The sequence below is a fragment of the Dermacentor silvarum genome, chromosome 7 (assembly GCF_013339745.2).
Source record: "Dermacentor silvarum isolate Dsil-2018 chromosome 7, BIME_Dsil_1.4, whole genome shotgun sequence".
Classification (NCBI taxonomy): Eukaryota; Metazoa; Arthropoda; class Arachnida; order Ixodida; family Ixodidae; genus Dermacentor; species Dermacentor silvarum.
The window spans coordinates 151901723-151920690 of NC_051160.1; the positions used below are offsets into that span (position 1 = coordinate 151901723).

At 46.5% G+C, this 18968-nt stretch overlaps 4 non-coding genes across 4 annotated transcripts; all 4 read right to left on the reverse strand.

The window, feature by feature from the left end:
* Window positions 1-752: 752 nt before the first annotated feature.
* Window positions 753-824, reverse strand: Trnat-ugu (transfer RNA threonine (anticodon UGU)). Its single transcript has one exon. It is a non-coding gene; the product is annotated as a tRNA-Thr (tRNA).
* Window positions 825-5872: 5048 nt separating this feature from the next.
* Window positions 5873-5944, reverse strand: Trnat-ugu (transfer RNA threonine (anticodon UGU)). The gene has a single exon. It is a non-coding gene; the product is annotated as a tRNA-Thr (tRNA).
* A 9574-nt stretch (window positions 5945-15518) lies between these two features.
* Trnat-ugu (transfer RNA threonine (anticodon UGU)) lies at window positions 15519-15590 on the reverse strand. The gene has a single exon. It is a non-coding gene; the product is annotated as a tRNA-Thr (tRNA).
* An 85-nt stretch (window positions 15591-15675) lies between these two features.
* Trnat-ugu (transfer RNA threonine (anticodon UGU)) lies at window positions 15676-15747 on the reverse strand. Its single transcript has one exon. It is a non-coding gene; the product is annotated as a tRNA-Thr (tRNA).
* Window positions 15748-18968: the final 3221 nt, after the last annotated feature.

An 18968-nucleotide genomic window follows, 5' to 3' on the forward strand; every position in this document is an offset into this window, starting at 1 on the left:
AGACAAGGGCCAGTTCACCTGCAACTCGGATTTGGTGCGGAAGGTCGTCAACTTTCATTCCGCTCTTCAGTTTCAGAAGAACAGTTCGAGACGTGGAATCCTTATCTCCCACGCTTTTGACGCGCCATCGTTCTCGCGTCACTTCAATGACCTTGCCAAAGGCTGCCAGCGCTGTCTTTACGTCTTCGTCCTCCACCCAGTACAGCAACCAATGAAGGCGAAGCGTACCTGTTGGTCTTGAGGGTCGACGACTACGCAGCGACGCCCTTTCACGTTGAGTTCTTTCAATGCCAGCAGTTTCTTCGCCGCCTCGTCGTTCGAGAAGGTGACCGCCCAAACATGATTGATCTGGTAGGCGCCAAGGGCCACGACTTCCGGTAGCAATCCAGTCGGGACGAGCACCTCTCAGAAGTCTTCGACCCTATAGGGCCTTGCTCGCACGTCGCCATGCAAAAACACGGTGTTCTTTACAACAGGTCCCTTGGGCAGAGGTGGCAAAATAAACTGATAGCTCACTTCCTCGTTCTCGATAAGCCTGTTACCGCGGCTTATCCGGCCGGTTTTGCGGCTCCGATGGAGCCGCAAAAGCTGCTCCATCGGAGCCAATGATTCACACGTCCGCACAGCTCGGTTGCCGGAAGCAGAATCACCACTGAGCTATAGCGGCGCCGAAATGTGCCGCACAAAAGAGGTTCAGCCATGTCGCGCTTTTATTATTTGTAGACAAAGCGCGACAATAAAAGAAGAAACAATGCCACCAGTGAGGATTGAACTCATGACCCCTGGTTTACAAGACCAGTGCTATACCACTGAGCTATAGCGGCGCCGAAATGTGCCTTTTTTTTCTTTATTGCCGTCTTCGACACACAAAATCAAGGGTTACAATATGATAAAACGTGCCAACCACACTTTGGCTAGCACAGTACTAAAATCTTTTCAGTGACACCAGTTCATCGAGTACAGACATCCATTGTGGTGGATCAGGCAGTACTTTGTACGCGTCTCTCACGTAAACAACACTCTCAATGAAGTGTTCTCGCACCGGTATCACAACGATGTCTGCATGTTCAAATTGCATGCGAGTTTTCCACATCGCGTGGAGGCCCAGGACCATAATGAGGTCATACGGTACTTCCTCTGAGGAATCTACTGGCAAGAAGCGTATTCCGTACGGGTCCAGAGGTAACTGTGTCTTCAGCGTTCTCTGCAGGACGTCCCAGTGAAAGATCGGGACCCAGCAATCTAGGAAAACATGTTCTATTGTTTCTGGATTTTTACATAAAAAGCAGTCGGTTGTCCAGGGGATGAAAATGCCCTTGTCATGAAGCCAGGTCTTAACGGGAAGTGTGTTTGTATGTAATTTGAAAAAGAAAGACTTAGTTGATGGCCGTACTGGCATTTTCTTGACTCTTTTTAAAACGTCCTGTCCGGGGCCTCCACGGTGTGGCGAACGGTACAAAGGTACAGGTAGCATCGTGTCCACAAGATCTCTGTACAATTTTTTCTTTGTAACGGTGGACAGATACTGCTGCGAAAAACGCACATTCAACATCCTATACGCCAGCACCACTTCACGCAGGTACCCAGTCAAGGTTCCCGGCATGTTCTGAGCCGACGAAACAACAAATCCCGGAAGAAGTCTTCCCAGCCGTACTTGTATTAGTGTCCGAAGAAAGAGATAATTTTGATCCCGCAGAAACACAAAGCGTGACACAATTTGTCGCAAAAACAAGTGAACCAGACCAAGCCCCCCTTTCTTGACCGGGAGGAACAAGTTTGTTCGACTCGTCCTCTCTCAGGCAGAGGCCCAAATGAAAGTAGCGAAAATGCGGTGAATTTTTTGTACGCTTACCCGCGCAGCACACAACACATTCATAACATACCATATCTTAGAAACTAAAAAGAGGTTGCAAACAGTGGCTCTAGAAAACATTGACAATTGCTTTCCTCTCCAACCGTCAGCCTTTTCCTTTGCTCTCGAAACTTGGTCGAGCCAGTACGGTTCGGCCTCACGGTAACTTCCGAGAGGCACCCCCAGGTACTGTGTAGGTAACTTTGACCAATTCAACCGAGAAAAGGTCTCCGGCGTGTCTTCCAAACTCCCCCATGCCAGAAGCCATAACTTTTATCCCAATTTATCTGGGCTACAGCTGAATCGCAAAATTTTTCGACTACAGCAGTTGCCTCTTTAATGCTGGCTTTATCTGTGCAGAAAATCGCGATGTCCTCGGCATACGCCAATATTTTTACATGTGCTGCCTGTAGTCGATAGCCTGTTATGCGTTCGTTGTATTTAATGGCCCAACAGAGTGGCTCGAGATAAGCAGCAAACGGAAGGGGCGAAAGCGGGCATCCTTGACGCACCGACGAGAGCAAGCGAAATCTATCTGTGAGCTCCCCATTAACAATGATTCGCGTTAAGCAGTCTTTGTACGCCATCGTGACACCTTCTGTTATCACACTGCCAACATTCGTGAGTTCAAGTATGTATAATAGAGCCTTGTGCGAGACGAGGTCGAAGGCTTTTGCCAAATCGATCTACATCATCGCGACGTAATTGCCAATCGCATCGCAATACTCTAGCACACTTCGAGCCACGTGTACATTTGTTGTAATACTGCGGCCTTTATTGCCACAAGTCTGGTGCGGCCCTACCAACGTTTTGATGACACTTTGCAGTCGTTTTGCTAAAACTTTCGTGAATATTTTATAGTCAACGTTGGCTAGAGTTATCGGGCGATATGAGCCAGGCAACAGGCGTTTCTTTTCATCATCGCTCTTCGGGATTAGTACGATATGCGATGTTGTGAAAGACAAGGGCAATCTTTTTTGGTCGTACGCTTCGCTAATAACTTGTTGGAGGACATGAGCCAGCGCAGACTTAAACGTTTTATAGAAAGTGGCCCCTAAGCCATCAGGCCCAGGTGCTTTACCGGGGGCCAACTCGTCTATTGCGCAATCTATCTCACTCAGGGTAATGGGATGTTCAAGCCGTGTCTTAACTTCTTCATCTAGCCTTGGCATCAATGAAAGGAATTCCATCTCGTAGCCATCTTTAGGTTCACGTGGTTGACTCAAGATGGCTTTGAAGTGATCGGCGATCCCTTGCTTGATGTCGTTTTGGTCGGACGTGATAGCATTGCCTTTAGCTAGCTGGCGGATTTCCTTCCGACATGCATACCTTTTCTCGTCCGAGAGGGCTCGTTTTGTTGGCGCCTCTCCTGCCCATAGCTTCTCAGACCTTGATCGCACAACAGCCGCTTTGTACTTCTCAGAGTCCATCCTTTCAAGTTCGGTTTTCACTTCCTTTATTTCGTTAACATACACACCAGGCTGGAGACTTTCCATGCTGATGAAAAATTGCAGCTGCTGGCGAAGGTTTGTTTCTGCCTGTTTCAGGTTATGCCGAAGGATACTGCTCCTTTCAATAGCCATTGATTTAACTTTCTGTTTAAAATCTTCCAATTTAATGGCGAAGCTTGCTAGTCGGACTGAAATCAGGCTATCTAGTTCCTTCGCAACAGCATCAACGAAAGCATCGTCATCCAACAACTGCGCGTTCAATTTCCAGAGGTCCCAGTTAAAGGTGTGTTTAACCTGTCTTTTCCCAAAAGTGGCAGTTACCAAGCAGTGATCGCTATATGCAATGGGTTGCACATCATATTCACTACACAAGCGCACCAATTCGGCTGACACATATATTCTAGCTGGAAGTGCGTAAACTGCGGGTGGGTACCGCTGGCGAAGACACTACCGATATCTTCCAAGTCGTAATCGTGCACCAGCACATTTAGCAATACAGCACTCTTATCGCGAACGCGTGAAACTTTTGCGCGATCGTCAGCAGTGCATACACAGTTAAAATCCCCCAGCAGTATACCACCTTGTGGCAGTTTACGTACGCTTCATGTCGCTCAAAGAAGATTCGCCGGTCTGTTTCAATATTCGGCGCGTAGACACAAATGACTCGGGAATCCATATCGCAATAACAAAAATCAGCCACTAAAAGGCGACCTGTTTCACACGAAAACACTGACTTCACACAAATGCCAAAGTTTCTTCGAATGAATATAGCGCAACCACCTGATCCATCAACAGCGTGAGAAACACACACGTCGAAGTGCGCACGAAAATTGGACACCATTCTGTCGGTTAGCTCTTGGCTCTCTATTTTGGTTTCTTGGATTCTCACAAGATGCAAGTCATTATCTAAGAGTAGCCGGCTTAGCTGACAATGCCGCCTTCTTGCACCAAGCCCTCGTACATTTAACGTGGCTACACGTAGCGCTCCTTCGATATTAGCTGCCATGACTACACGGTAGAATGGTGCCCATCACAGTTACGCAGGGACGAGTGTTGATAATGACGCGCCGATAACCGCGTCGAATGCCACAAAAGGGAACACAACCCGACCTCTCGAAAACAACACTCACATGCAACTCGGGCCCTCGTTCCTGGCACATATCCAAGAGAATAGCGCTCAGGGTGACGGCCATTGCACTCACGAACCCCCCAACCTTCAAGCAAAACACAGTACAGAACTACGGAGGCGGTTTACCCGCCTGCCGTGGATCGGCCGTAATGTTCGGCCACAGCTTCAAGGTTGGTCTCCTCATACCTGGCGCTTCGGGCGGTGGCTCGTCTCCGCCACTGCTGTCCTGCATCGTAGCCAGGCTATTGGTCTGGTCGCGCGGACGCTTCCCCGCCTGCAAGTTAGCGAGCCCGGTATGGGTGTCCATGTCTTCATGTTCAGGGAGGGGGGGGGGGTGGAGGCCGCTCCCGGATCAGGTGGGCTCTTATCCTCACGGTTCGGCATGGCTACAGTGCCCTCCACTCGCTCTTGTTGTTCAGTGGCGACGGCTTCATCGACATGTTGCCCCTGTTTCTGAAGTCGTGCCTCCGACTCTGCCGCCTCGCCAGCTGCTTCCTTAGCCGAAGACGATGTGTCTTCCATGTCCGCCTCGTCCTCGAGTAGGGCGGAGTTGTGGTGGTTGCTCACGGGTCCGGTCACGCTAGCGTACGTCCGCTCGCACTGACTCTCTTCGTGACCGAAGCGTCGGCACGCGCCACGCCGCGGAATGCGGCAGTCGCGACGAATATGGCCCGTTCCGCGGCAGCGTAGGCATAGTGGGGCCTTGCCCGGCACAACCACGAGAGCCAGCTCGCCGGACACGCTCACCTGATGTGGGAGGTCGTCCAGCATTACGCCCGGCTTCAACTTCAGCGTAACCAGTCTTGTGGTAGAGTTCTTATCAGCCACGCCATGCACCCGCCACCGCTCGCGGGCGACGTCCGTGACCTTTCCGAATGGCGCGAAGGCAAGACGCACGTCCTCGTCGAGAACGGTGTGCAGCAGCCAATGGACTTTCAAGGGCACATCCTGGTTGGCGGGGTCAATGACGAGGCATCGGCCCTTCTTGACCTGTAGCTCACCAACACTGAGGATCTTCTTCACCGCTTCGTCGTCCTTGAAGGTCACGGCCCAAACATGGCTCATACGGTAGGCCCCGAGAGCCACCACTTCCGGCAGGAGCGATAACGGGGCGAGCGCATCGCGGAAATCTTCCACCCGGTATGGGCGGGCCCTGATATCACAATGTAAAAAAACTGTGTTCACAACAAAACGCCCTGTTGGCAACCTCGGCAAAACAACTTGATACTCGCTGTCCGAGGTGAAAATCCTGTTACCGCGGCCGCTCTGGGCCGCTGAAGCCGCTCCTACGGAGCCCGTCATCATACGTCCGTCACGCTCGGTGGCCGGAAGCAGAGTCGCTGAGCTATAGCGGCGACGAAACGTGCCGCACAAAAAAGGTTCAGCCATGTAGCTCTTTTAGTATTTGTAGAGAAAGCGCGACAATAAAAGAAGAAACAATGCCACCAGTGAGGATTGAACTCACGACCACTGGTTTACAAGACCAGTGCTCTACCACTGAGCTATAGCGGCGACGAAACGTGCCGCACAAAAAAGGTTCAGCCATGTAGCGCTTTTAGTATTTGTAGAGAAAGCGCGACAATAAAAGAAGAAACAATGCCACCAGTGAGGATTGAACTCACGACCACTGGTTTACAAGACCAGTGCTCTACCACTTTGTTTTTCTTTATTTCCGGTATGCAACACATTTACAGATATCAAGAAAAACAATTTAAAGAAATTTAAAAGCGCCTGCCACACTTAGGCTGACGCTAGGTATTTAAAATTCAATTCAATTCAATTCAAGTTTATTTGTCCTGAATTCTTACAGGATCGGGAGCAGAGGCTAAAGGCTATATAGCCTGACATGGGGCCTCTGCTCCTAAATACAGTTTGGCACGCAGGCCGCTGAGCATCTCAATGTGACGCAGATGTCTTCAGAAATAAAACAATAACACAACAAAATTTAGCATGGTCTTGTTGCACAATTTCAGAGAAAACATTAGAAAAGAACTTCTTCACAAAAGCTTCATCTCAAAATAAACTTCATCAATACACAATGTCAAATAAAGCATAAGAAAAGAAACTACAACACATAGCTCAAATTGATAGTTAGGCTGTAACAAATCAAGCACAGAAACTTTAATAAGCATACTCAATATCATGGTTCATTAGGATGGACTTGATAATAGTGTTCGAAGGTATGGGATTGAAATCTATGAGACCGTGTAAACGATTCAACATTGTGGGTATTTGATACTGAACATGTTGCTTGCCATAATTTGTCCTTAATGCTGGGATTTTCCGACGTTGCTGACGCATGGTATAATGAGTATTGTCAGGCGGGTTCTGAAGACACTGTGGCTTGTTTTGTTTAACCCATTGCAGAAGTTTGAAGTGATACAGTTTTGTTACCGTTAGTATTGCGTATTTTTCAAAGAGTGGTTTAGTTTTCAAGTCCCTGATAATACCATGGTACTGCTCGAATGCTCGCAAAACTCTTTTTTGAAGAACTAGTAATTTTTGATAGTTTGTTTGAGTAGTAGTACCCCATACCAAGATACCGTATGTCATTTTAGAGTAGAAAAGGGCATAATATAATTCTATTTGTAACCACTTTGGTAAGACTGGGCTGAGCTTACATAAACATCCAACGGTTTTACTGAGTTCTACCATTAGTTTTCCTATATGTGTGTTCCATGTCAAGCCTTCAGAAAACCATACACCTAGAAACTTCTGGCTGGTGACTTGCTCTATCTCTTTGCCCTCAAATAAAACAGTCGGACTATAGTTACGCGGCTTATTAGGTGGGGCAAATACAATGTATTTCGTTTTACTAACATTTAGTTGCAGTTTATTCAGACTAAGATAAGCGGACAACTTTTGTAAATAGTTATTAACCTGGTGTTCAAGCTCTAGAATGGATGTGCCACTGAAGAATATGTTAGTGTCATCTGCATACATTATTAACTTGGGAGAACATGGGATATCACACAGGTCGTTTATATAAATTATGAACAATAGAGGGCCAAGAATTGACCCTTGTGGTACTCCCCTTGTTATGTTTAAGTAAGTGGATGCACTGTTGTTTACGCAAACATATTGATGGCGGTTTGTTAGATAATCTTTCATTAACTCAAGAACCACACCACGTACTCCATATTTGCTAAGTTTAGCCGTTAGTACTTCATGACATACCGAATCAAATGCCTTCCTAAAGTCTATGAACAAACCGAGTGAGTACAGTCTATGTTCGATGTTTGTGATTAGTTCATGTTTAATATTAAGCAGAGCTGCTTCACAAGATTTATTTTTTTGAAAACCATACTGAGCCTCACTGATCACATTATACTTGTCAAAGAATTTGTACAAGCGTGCGTTTATTGCACTCTCAAATACCTTAGATAAAACAGGAAGAACGGATATTGGCCTGTAGTTTGTGAATTGCCTTTTATCACCACCCTTGAAGACAGGGCATACTCTCGCTATGTTTAGGTGGTCTGGGAAAATGCCAGTTTCGAACATTCTATTTATTACATAAACGATCACTGGAGCTATAATATCAGCTACGTATTTTAGCGGAGTTGCCTTGATCTCATCAAAGCCAGCGGCTACGTTATTCTTAATCTGGTTTATTAATTGTTTTACTTCCTCTGTTGTTACTGGGGATAGTGACACGGAGTTTATAAGCCCAGACTCTTTTAATGTGATACAGGGAGCTATATTGCTATCGTTTTTGTATTCTGCACTGGTCACAAAGTAATCATTCATCTTATTCGCTGCGTCACTATCAGATAAGGTGCCTGCATTAGTATGAAAGCATAGCGGTGGTGCTTCTTTTTTCTTCGACATTAGATTCTTAACCTCGTCCCACACCTTCCTAGAGTCATTTTTTATTTTCGTAAACAACTTTTCATAATATGTCTCCTTCGCACGCTTTAAGTCGGTGTTCAACCTATTTCGGTATTTTTTAAACTCTGACAACGCCTCCAGGTTCCGTGACCGAACAAAAGTGTGGTACATTTTATTTTTTGTTTTAATCATTTTCAGTAGCGTTTCATCAATCCACGGCTTCCTTGCACGTTTGGGTTTTGGGTTTCGCAAGATCATTGGAAATGCTTGATTATAACATACTCTAAGTTTTTCAAAAAATGCCTCGTATGCTGCATTTGGGTTTCTTTGCTCAAACACGTATGTCCAATCGACTGATTGAATATGTGAGCGAAACACTTCCAAGCCTGCAGCACTAATGCTGCGAGATAAGGCTTCCACTGTGGTTTCACGTTTGAGGCGCATGTTTGGCAGTAAGGAAAAAATTGGTAGATGGTCGCTTACGTCAACCGAGAGCAGTCCAGAAAAACAGTCTCGAGAATGTATGTTTGTTACACATATGTCGAGTGAAGTTGCACTTTTTTCAGTTAATCTTGTGGCTTCCGTAATAAGGTTGGTGCATGCAAAGGAGTGTATGATTTCAATAAACTTTTTAGCTGCAGTGTTACTCGATAACATATCTATGTTGGCGTCCCCCATTATTACAAAAGGCATCGAAAATTGACATAGAGAGGAAAGCATACGCTCCAGATACTCAAAAAAATCTAGTTTGTTGCCCATTGGTGGTCGATACATTACTAAAACTATTAATTTCTGTAAACGAACCGACATACATTCAATGTTGTTGTTTATTACTGAAAAACTCAGAAATAATTTCATGCCTTAATGATGTTTTAACATAAATTGCTATGCCACCACCTTTACCGCTTGTCCGCACGAGACCATTATATGAGTAACCGTGGAAATGTGGCGGTTTTTCCGTTTCTGTTAGCCGCGTTTCCGTATACATCAGAATATCAAAGCTATGGGTGATCGAGGCATACAAGTCACTAAGTTGTTGCCCTTTATTTCTAATGCTACGCGTGTTTAGATGTAGGATTTTAAACGGTTTAGAATCACCTGAAAAAGTTTCGTTAAAAGTGGCAACATCCTAATAGCTACACGCTTCAGGACTGTCCATTGCGTATGCGGCACTCTACAAGTACACCCAGAAGACCGCGCACTACGTTCCTTCGTTCATCTTTTCAGTGTCGCTAATGCATGCAATCCTCAACACTGGTGAGTTTTCATCTTTCCTTGCAAACACTTTGCCTCCTGCAGACCACACAAATTTCCATCGTAGCTCCTTCTTTCTTTGTAGTGTGGCACCGAGAAGTTGCTTGCCATAGCGGGTTAGGTGTTCGTTCACATAAACTCTGGAAGGGGATTGGAATCCAAGTTTCTTTGCATCTAATTTTGATTTCTTCGCTTTGCTGAGGAAAGCATTTCTCTTTGTTCTACGGGTGAACCGGACAATTATGTTTGATTCATCGTGCCGAGCAGTAGGCACACGATGGCAAACGTCAATGTCAGCTTCCGTTACTTCCTCCTGTATGACTACACCAATTTGTTTGATTATAGCAACTGGTTCACCCTCAAGCGGAATGCCCTTAATCTCAACATTGTTGGAACGCTGATACTGTTCCAGCTCTTCTAGTTTGTTTGTCAATTTCATATTTTGGGCACGAAGTTCTCTGTTTTCTTTCAATACTTCCTGTAACTGCTTCGTGATTTCCCCAATGCCCTCAAATTTTTCTTTTAAGCCTCTGAGTTCTAGTCTAAGCTCACGCTTGAAATCTTCGAAGGCCTTTGTCATTTCTTTAGCCATTGCAACAGCAAACCAACAGTAAACCAACAGCAAGCCAAGAGCAACGACTATGCAAACAAAACAAGTGACAGATTTTTCGGCAGCAGTGCACAGTTCTACAGTATAACAGGGTTTTCTCAAAAAATGCCGCCTACCTGTAAAAGCAAGCGCAATATTTAGGTGCTGCTCAGGCGCGCACCGCTGCCGAACTGTGTCGAATTCTCGTTGCGCTGGTCCTTTTAAGCCGTCGGCACTTTAGGCAGTCCTCGCCAAGTGGGCGTTGCCTCGTCTTTCACGCGCGAACACAGATGATGCAGGCGATACCCTGGGCTCGTCGCGTAGATCTGGGCAGCAGCAGTTCCTCTCGTGGGTCCGACAGCACTGTAAAAGCAAGCGCAATATTTAGGTGCTGCTCAGGCGCGCACCGCTGCCGAACTGATAGATGCCAAATCACTTGATAGATGCCAGTTCATCTAATAGTGAAGTCCATTCATTGTCCTCGTTTCTTGCCTTGTACACCTCTCGCATTAGGAGCATGCTCTCTATAAAGTTTTCCCTTGCAGATTGGATTCTAATTGCTCATGGCGTACCGCCATTCGAGTCTTCCATAGACTATGAAGACACAATAACATGAACATATCATGCGGCACTCCATTATCATTAGATGTAGGGAGAAAGCGGATTCCATACGGCGTCACCGGTGGTTCCTTCTTTAATGTACGTTTAAGAACGTCCCACAAGAACACTGCATCGGAGCCGTCCAGAAAAATGTGTTCTATTGTTTCTGATTTTCTGCATCTTATACAGTTTACTGACCATGCTACAAACAGGCCTTTCTCGTTGAGCCATGGCTTAATCGGTAACGTTTCACTGTGAAGCTGAAAGAAAAAGGACTTGGCTGACGAGCGCACGGGCATCCGCTTTGCCCTTTTTAACACATTTGCTCCACTTTCTATACAAAATTTGGTCCTATAAATTTGTAAAGGCAGGCATATCTCAACAACATCTTTGTATAGCTTTTTGCGCTTAACACTACTAAAATACTCTAAAGAAAAACGCGCGCACAAAAATTGGTAAGCCCATACAACTTCACGCAGAAAGCCCTTGATAATATTTGTTCTCGCTAGTGTAGTTGACACAATATAAATTGGTAAAACGTCACTCAGACGTTCTTGAAACACAGTTAGCAGAAAAACATTTTTTTTTTGATCGCGCAAAAACATAAAACGCGAAACCACTTGCGTCAAGAACAAGTGAGCTAGGCCAAGGCCACCGCGCTTAACTGAGGTGAACAAATTGGTACGGCTCGTACGCTCCCACACAGATCCCCATATAAAGACGGCAATATCCCGGTGTATTTTTTGTATGCTCGTTCTAGATGCGCAGAGGACCTGTAGCACGAACCAAATCTTAGCGACAAGATAGAGGTTGCATACTGTTGCTCTCGTGAACATGGAAAGGTCCCTTCCACCAAACTTTTTTGTTTTTTCCTTGACTTCTGCGCATTGCTCTTTCCAGTAGTCTTTCGTGTCCCTGAAATGCTGTAGCGGTACACCGAGGTACCTCATAGGTGAAGACGTCCAATGTACACTTTCTATTTCAGTGGGAATGTCTTCCCAAGCCCCGTGCAATAGTCCTACTGATTTTCCCCAATTAATACCACTCCCTGACATTTTACAGAAATTTCTTGCCACGTCGACCGATTTAGTGACGCTGTCTTTATCGCTACAAAACACTGCTACATCATCTGCGTATGCTAGTAGCTTTATTTCACTAGAACCTACCCTATAACCTACGATATCGCTACACGAAAGCACCTTTAAACATAAAGGCTCCAAGTATAATGCAAAAAGCAACGGCGACAAACAACAGCCCTGTCTCACAGATGATTTGAGTTGTATACTTTCTGTTAATGTCTTATAATTATAATCTTAGAAACTATTCGATCATAGCACATTTTAACACCTTCTGTCAACACAGATCCAACATTCACATGTTCAAGTACAGGAAAAAGGATTTCATGCGCCACCCTATCGAAGGCCTTTTCCAAATCTAACTGTAGTATTGCGACCTTCTGTGAAAAGGCATCGCAACACTCGAGGACCGTTCGTGCCACGTGAATGTTAGTCATAATTGACCGTCCTTTTATTCCACACGTCTGATGTGGTCCTACTAACTTCTGTATGACCGACTGCAGTCGCCTCCCGAGAACTTTGGTGTATATTTTGTAGTCCGTATTTGTAAGGCTAATAGGGCGATATGCCCGCACCGAAAGTATAGTTTGAGGGTCGTCGCTCTTCGGTATTAATACTACATGACTCTCATGAAAGGACGGTGGTAGTACTTGCTTCTCATATGCCTCATTAATTAACTCATATAAAATTATTGCCATATCCTTTTTAAAAGCCTTATAAAAAGCTGCGCCTAATCCGTCAGGGCCTGGTGATTTATCTACCGCTAACTCATTTATGGCGTGTTCTATTTCAGCGACAGTAATTGGCTGCTCGAGATTCAGCCTTACATCGTCATCCAACTTTGGAAGAAGCTTCAAAAAGTGATTTTCGAATCCTTCCGCAAGCTCTCGTTCAGTGCCTAACAACTCGCTGTAATGCTCATGAAAAGCCCGCTGAATGTATTCGTTCTCTCGAACAATTTCGTTTCGATATGTGATGGCTCTTATCTCGTTTCGTGAAGCGTAGCTCTTTTCGTCCGAAAGCGCTCTTTTTGTCGGATTTTCACCGCACCATAATCTTTCTGCGCACCTCGATACTTTTCTTGATCAACGCTTTCTAACTGAACTTTTACTTCTTTTATTCCCTTCGCAAAGATACCTGGGCAAGAACTTTCCATAGTTAGGTAGAAGTCAAGTTGGCATTGTAACTCTTTTTCTTTTCTTTTTTCCTCCCGGCGTAATGTGCATGATCTTTCCATTGCCATTAACTTCGTTTCCTGCTTGAAACATTCCCATGCTTCCGCAATACTTTTACAGTCCTTCTCTAAAAGGTTCTGAATGTTATGGTTAACTTTCTGAAAGAAAAGTTCGTCATCTAGCAGTTTGGAATTTAACTTCCACAACGCCCAGTTAAATTTTGGTTTTCTAGGTCCCAATGCCAACATAACTAAACAGTGGTCACTGAAACACACAGATTTGACCTCATAGCTGCTACACATTGTAACCAAGTCAGCTGTCATGTATATCCTATCCAATCGTGCATGGCTGGCTCTTTGAAAATGCGTGAACTTAGGAGTCGAGCCATATCCCATGACATGACCCACATCTACCAAATTGCCTTCGCTTACTCGTGGCTAAAAACTGCGCGCTTGCGTCGTGAACCGTAGGGCTTAGCACTCGGTCCTCAGCATAGCAAACACAGTTGAAGTCTCCCATCAATAAAATGTTGCTTTGACAATTCAATTGACTTTTAAGGCCTTCAAAGAACACCTTGCGCTGACATACTTTGTTAGGTGCGTAAACACATATCGCTCGCCACTTCACCGCTCCCTTTACAAAGTCGCACTCTATTTGACGGCCATTAACATCACACACAACATTTTCAATAACTATGTTCAGTGCACTCCGAATATAAAGGGCGCACCCACCAGCTTTACCAACAGAATGTGATACACACACATAATACCGTGGCCGAAACGCATCGACATTACGGTCCGTTCCTTCTTCACTTTCGACTTTAGTTTCCTGCACGGCGATAATATCTAGATCAGTTTCCATGAACAGTCTGCTTAGCTGGTACTGTTTTCGTTTAGACCCAAGGCCCCTTACATTAATACTACCTACTCGTATCGTGATATCTGTGAGATTCATTATGCTATGAAGAAAGAACGGACCGACGACACTCTTTGCACACAACTAGCTGCACACTCACGTTTGCTGGTACTGCGCAGCGAAAACCATCCTCTGGACTGCCGTCGTTGGATGCCATATCTATGGATTTCCATCGTGCAAATTGTGCCTTGTTGCAGTGGCCCGTTGCCACACCGCCCCAAGCAAGCCCCGCCACCCCACACCTCCCCCCCGCCCACTCCGGCAAAAAAGAAAAGTAACACTGGTACACACATTATCACACTATGTCGGCGCCGGCGCCGACGGTTTCCTGTCGGGTGGCAAGTTCGGTGCCGGCTTCAGCGTCGATCGACGGACATTGGTGGTCTTCAAGGGAGGCTCGCTTTGAGCCACCTCGCTTTGAGCCCCTGGTTCGCCGTCATTGCTTTCCTCAAGGGTCCTTTTCGCTGCCGCACCGCTGGTGTCCATAGGGGTTTCCTTGTCTGTTGGCGTCTTCACATTCTCTTTATTGCAGTCCTTTGTGGCGACCTTAGTCGCTGCGTCCCTGGCCGGCGTTTCCGCGGCTGGCTCTGCTCCTTGCACTTTACCTTCCTTTCCGGCTTTGACGATTTCGGTAGACTCCTCAGGCGTACCCACGCCTTTCACCTTTGTGTTTTGCGTAGCGCTGAAACCGCCAGCCGCTTCCTCAGCGTCAGCGGCATCCATGACGTGCTCTTCAATGCCCTCGTCGATCTTCGCAGGGCCTGCGATGTTCGCATAAGTCCGCACACACTGGCTCTCATCGTGCCCAAAGCGCCGGCAAAGGGCACAACGGGGTACGCGGCACTCCTGCCTTATATGTCCTGTGCGGTTGCACCTCAGGCACAACGGAGCCCTTCCAGGGGCCACGAGAAGTGCCATCATACCGGCCACTCGAAACTGATGTGGCAGATCGTCGATGGTCATGCCGGCCTTGAGCTTCAAGGTTACGGTGCGCGTTGTCGACCCTTTGTCCGTGATGCCTTGCACCCGCCAGCGTTGTCTCGCCACGTCAGTGGCTTTTCCATAAGGGGCGAGAGCCGCACGGACGTCTTCGTCCGGGACATGGTGAAGGAGACAGAACACCTTCACGCGTACCTCCTGACTTGCAGGGTCCAGCACTTGGCATCTTCTTTCTTTCACCATAATTTCGCCGAACGCCAACATTTTCTTCGTCGCCTCCGAGCTCCTGAAGGTAACCGCCCAAACGTGGTTCATCTGGAACGCCCCCAAGCTAACAACCTCGCGCAGCAGTCCCAGACGAGCCAGCGTGTCCCTGAAATCTTCGGCGCGTAAAGGCCTAGCGGTCACATCCCCGTGAAGGAAAACAGTATTCAAAACGCAAGGTCCTGTTGGCAATTGCGGCAAAACAACTTGGTATTCCTTGTCTTCATCGGCAGTAATCCTGTTTCCGCGGCTCGGCTGAGCCGCAAACATCGCTCCACCGGAGCAAGACATTCCGCGCCCGTACCGAACGGTAGCCGGAAGTAGAATCACCAGTTCTCTACCATTGAGCTATAGCGGCGACGAAACGTGCCGCACAAAAAAGGTTCAGCCATGTAGCGCTTTTAGTATTTGTAGAGAAAGCGCGACAATAAAAGAAGAAACAATGCCACCAGTGAGGATTGAACTCACGACCACTGGTTTACAAGACCAGTGCTCTACCACTGAGCTATAGCGGCGACGAAACGTGCCGCACAAAAAAGGTTCAGCCATGTAGCGCTTTTAGTATTTGTAGAGAAAGCGCGACAATAAAGGAAGAAACAATGCCATCAGTGAGGGTTGAACTCACGACCACTGGTTTACAAGACCAGTGCTCTACCACTGAGCTATAGCGGCTTTTTTTCTTTATTGCCGTCGTCGACGTACAAAATCAAATGTTACAAATGATAAAACGTGCCAGCCACACTTTGGCCAACACAGCACTAAAATCTTTTCAGTGACACCAGTTCATCCAATACAGACATCCATTGTGGTGGATCAGGCAGTACTTTGTATGCGTCTCTCACGTAAACAACACTCTCAATGAAGTGTTCTCGCACCGGTTTCACAACGATGTCTGCATGTTCAAATTGCATGCGAGTTTTCCACATCGCGTGGAGGCCCAGGACCATAATGAGGTCATACGGTACTTCCTCTGAGGTATCTATTGGCAAGAAGCGTATTCCATACGGGTCCAGGGGTAACTGCTTCTTCAGCGTTCTCTGCAGAACGTCCCAGTGAAAGATCGGGTCCCAGCAATCTAGGAAAACATGTTCTATTGTTTCTGGTTTTTTACATAAAAGGCAGTCCGTTGTCCAGGGGATGAAAATACCCTTGCTATGAAGCCAGGTCTTAACGGGAAGTGTGTTTGTATGTAATTTGAAAAAGAAAGACTTAGTTGATGGCCTTACTGGCATTTTCTTGACTCTTTTTAGAACGTCCTGTCCGGGGCCTCCACGGTGTGGCGAACGGTACAAAGGTACAGGTAGCATCGTGTCCACAAGATCTCTGTACAATTGTTTTTTTGTAACGATGGACAGATACTGCAGCGAAAAACGCACATTCAACATCCTATGCGCCAGCACCACTTCACGCAGGTACCCAGTCACGGTTCCCGGCATGTTCTGAGCCGACAAAACAACAAATCCTGGAAGAAGTCTACTCAGCCGTACTTGAATTAGTGTTCGAAGAAATGGATCATTTTGATCCCGCAGAAACACAAAGCGTGACACAATTTGTCGCAAAAACAAGTGAACCAGACCAAGCCCACCTTTCTTGACCGGGAAAAACAAATTTGTTCGACTCGTCTTCTCCCAGGTAGAGGCCCAAATGAAAGTGGCGAAAATGCGGTGAATTTTTTGTACGCTTACCCGCGCAGCACACAACACATTCATAACATACCATATCTTGGAAACTAAAAAAAGGTTGCAAACAGTGGCTCTAGAAAACATTGACAATTGCTTGCCTCTCCAACCGTCAGCCTTTTCCTTTGCTGTCGAAACTTGGTCGAGCCAGTACTGTTCGGGCTCACGGTAACTTCCGAGAGGCACCCTCAGGTACTGTGTAGGTAACCTTGACCAATTCATTCGAGAAAAGGTCTCCGGCTTGTCTTCCGAACTCCCATGCCAGAAGCCATAACTTTTATCCCAGTTTATCTGGGCTCCAGTTGAATTGCAAAACTTTTCGACAACAGCAGTTGCCTCTATAATGCTCGCATTATCAGTGCAGAAAATCGCGATGTCGTCTGCATACGCCAATATTTTAACGTGTGCTGCCTGTAGTCGATAGCCTGTTATGCGTTCGTTGTTTTTAATGGCCAAGCAGAGTGGCTCGAGATAAGCAGCAAACAGAAGGGGCGAAAGCGGGCATCCTTGACGCACCGACGAGAGCACACGAAAGCGATCGGTGAGCTCCCCATTAACAATAATTCGCGTTGGGCAGTTCTTGTACGCCATCGTGACACCTTCCGTTATCACACTGCCAACATTCATGTGTTCAAGTATGTATAGTAGAGCCTTGTGCGAGACGAGGTCGAAGGCTTTTGCCAAATCGATCTGCATCATCGCGACGTAATCGCCAATCGCATCGCAACACTCTAGCACACTTCGAGCCACGTGTACATTTGTTGTAATACTGCGCCCCTTAATGCCACAAGTCTGGTGCGGCCCTACCACTGTTTTGATGACACTTTGCAGTCGTTTTGCTAAAACTTTCGTGAATATTTTATAGTCAACGTTGGCTATAGTTATCGGGCGATATGAGCCAGGCAACAAGCGTTTCTTTTCATCATCACTCTTCGGGATTAGCACAATATGCGAGGTTGTGAAGGACAAGGGCAATCTTTTTCGGTCATACGCTTCGCTGATAACTAGATGGAGGACATGAGCTAGCGCTGACTTAAACGTTTTATAGAAAATAGCCCCTAAGCCATCAGGCCCAGGTGCTTTACCGGGCGCCAACTCGTCTATTGCGCACTCTATCTCACTCAGGGTAATGGGATGTTCTAGCCGTGCCTTAACTTCTTCATCGAGCTTTGGCATCAATGAAAGGAATTCCGTCTGGTAGCCATCTTTAGGTTCACGTGGTTGACCTAAGAAGGCTTTGAAGTGATCGACGATCCCTTGTTTGATGTCGTTTTTGTTGGACGTGATGTCATTGCCTTTAGCTAGCTGGCGGATTTCTTTCCGACATGCGTACCTTTTCTCGTCTGAGAGAGCTCGTTTTGTTGGCGCTTCACCCGCCCACAGCTTCTCAGACCTTGATCGCACAACGGCGGCTTTGTATTTCTCAGAGTTTATCCTTTCGAGTTCGGCTTTCACTTCCTTTATTTCGTTAACATACACACCAGGCTGGACACTTTCCATGCAGATGAAAAATTGCAGTTGCTGGCGAAGGTTCGTTTCTGCCTGTTTCAGGTTATGCCGAAGGACACTGCTTCTTTCAATAGCCATTGTTTTTACTTTCTGTTTAAATTCTTCCCATTTAATGGCGAAGCTTGCTAATTCGACTGAAATCAGGTTTTCTAGTTCCTTCGCAACGGCATCAACGAAAGCATCGTCATCCAGCGACTGCGCGTTCAATTTCCAGAGGTCCCAGTTAAAGGTGTGTTTGATCTCTTTTCCCGAAAGTGGCAGTTACCAAGCAGTGATCGCTATATGCAATGGGTTGCACATCATATTCACTACACAAGGGCACCAATTCGGCTGACACATATAATCTATCTAGCCGAGCGTGGCTATCACGCTGGAAGTGCGTAAACTGCGGGTGGGTACCGCTGGCGAAGACACTACCGATATCTTCCAAGTCGTAATCGTGCACCAGCGCATTTAGCAATACAGCACTCTTATCGCGAACGCGTGAAACTTTTGCGCGATCGTCAGCAGAGCACACACAGTTAAAATCCCCCAGCAGTATGACCACCTTGTGGCAGTTTACGTATGCTTCAAGTCGCTCAAAGAAGATTCGCCAGCCTGTTTCAATATTCGGCGCGTAGATACAAATGACTCGGAAATCCATATCGCAATAACAAAAATCAGCCACTAAAAGGCGACCTGTTTCACACGAAAACACTGACTTCA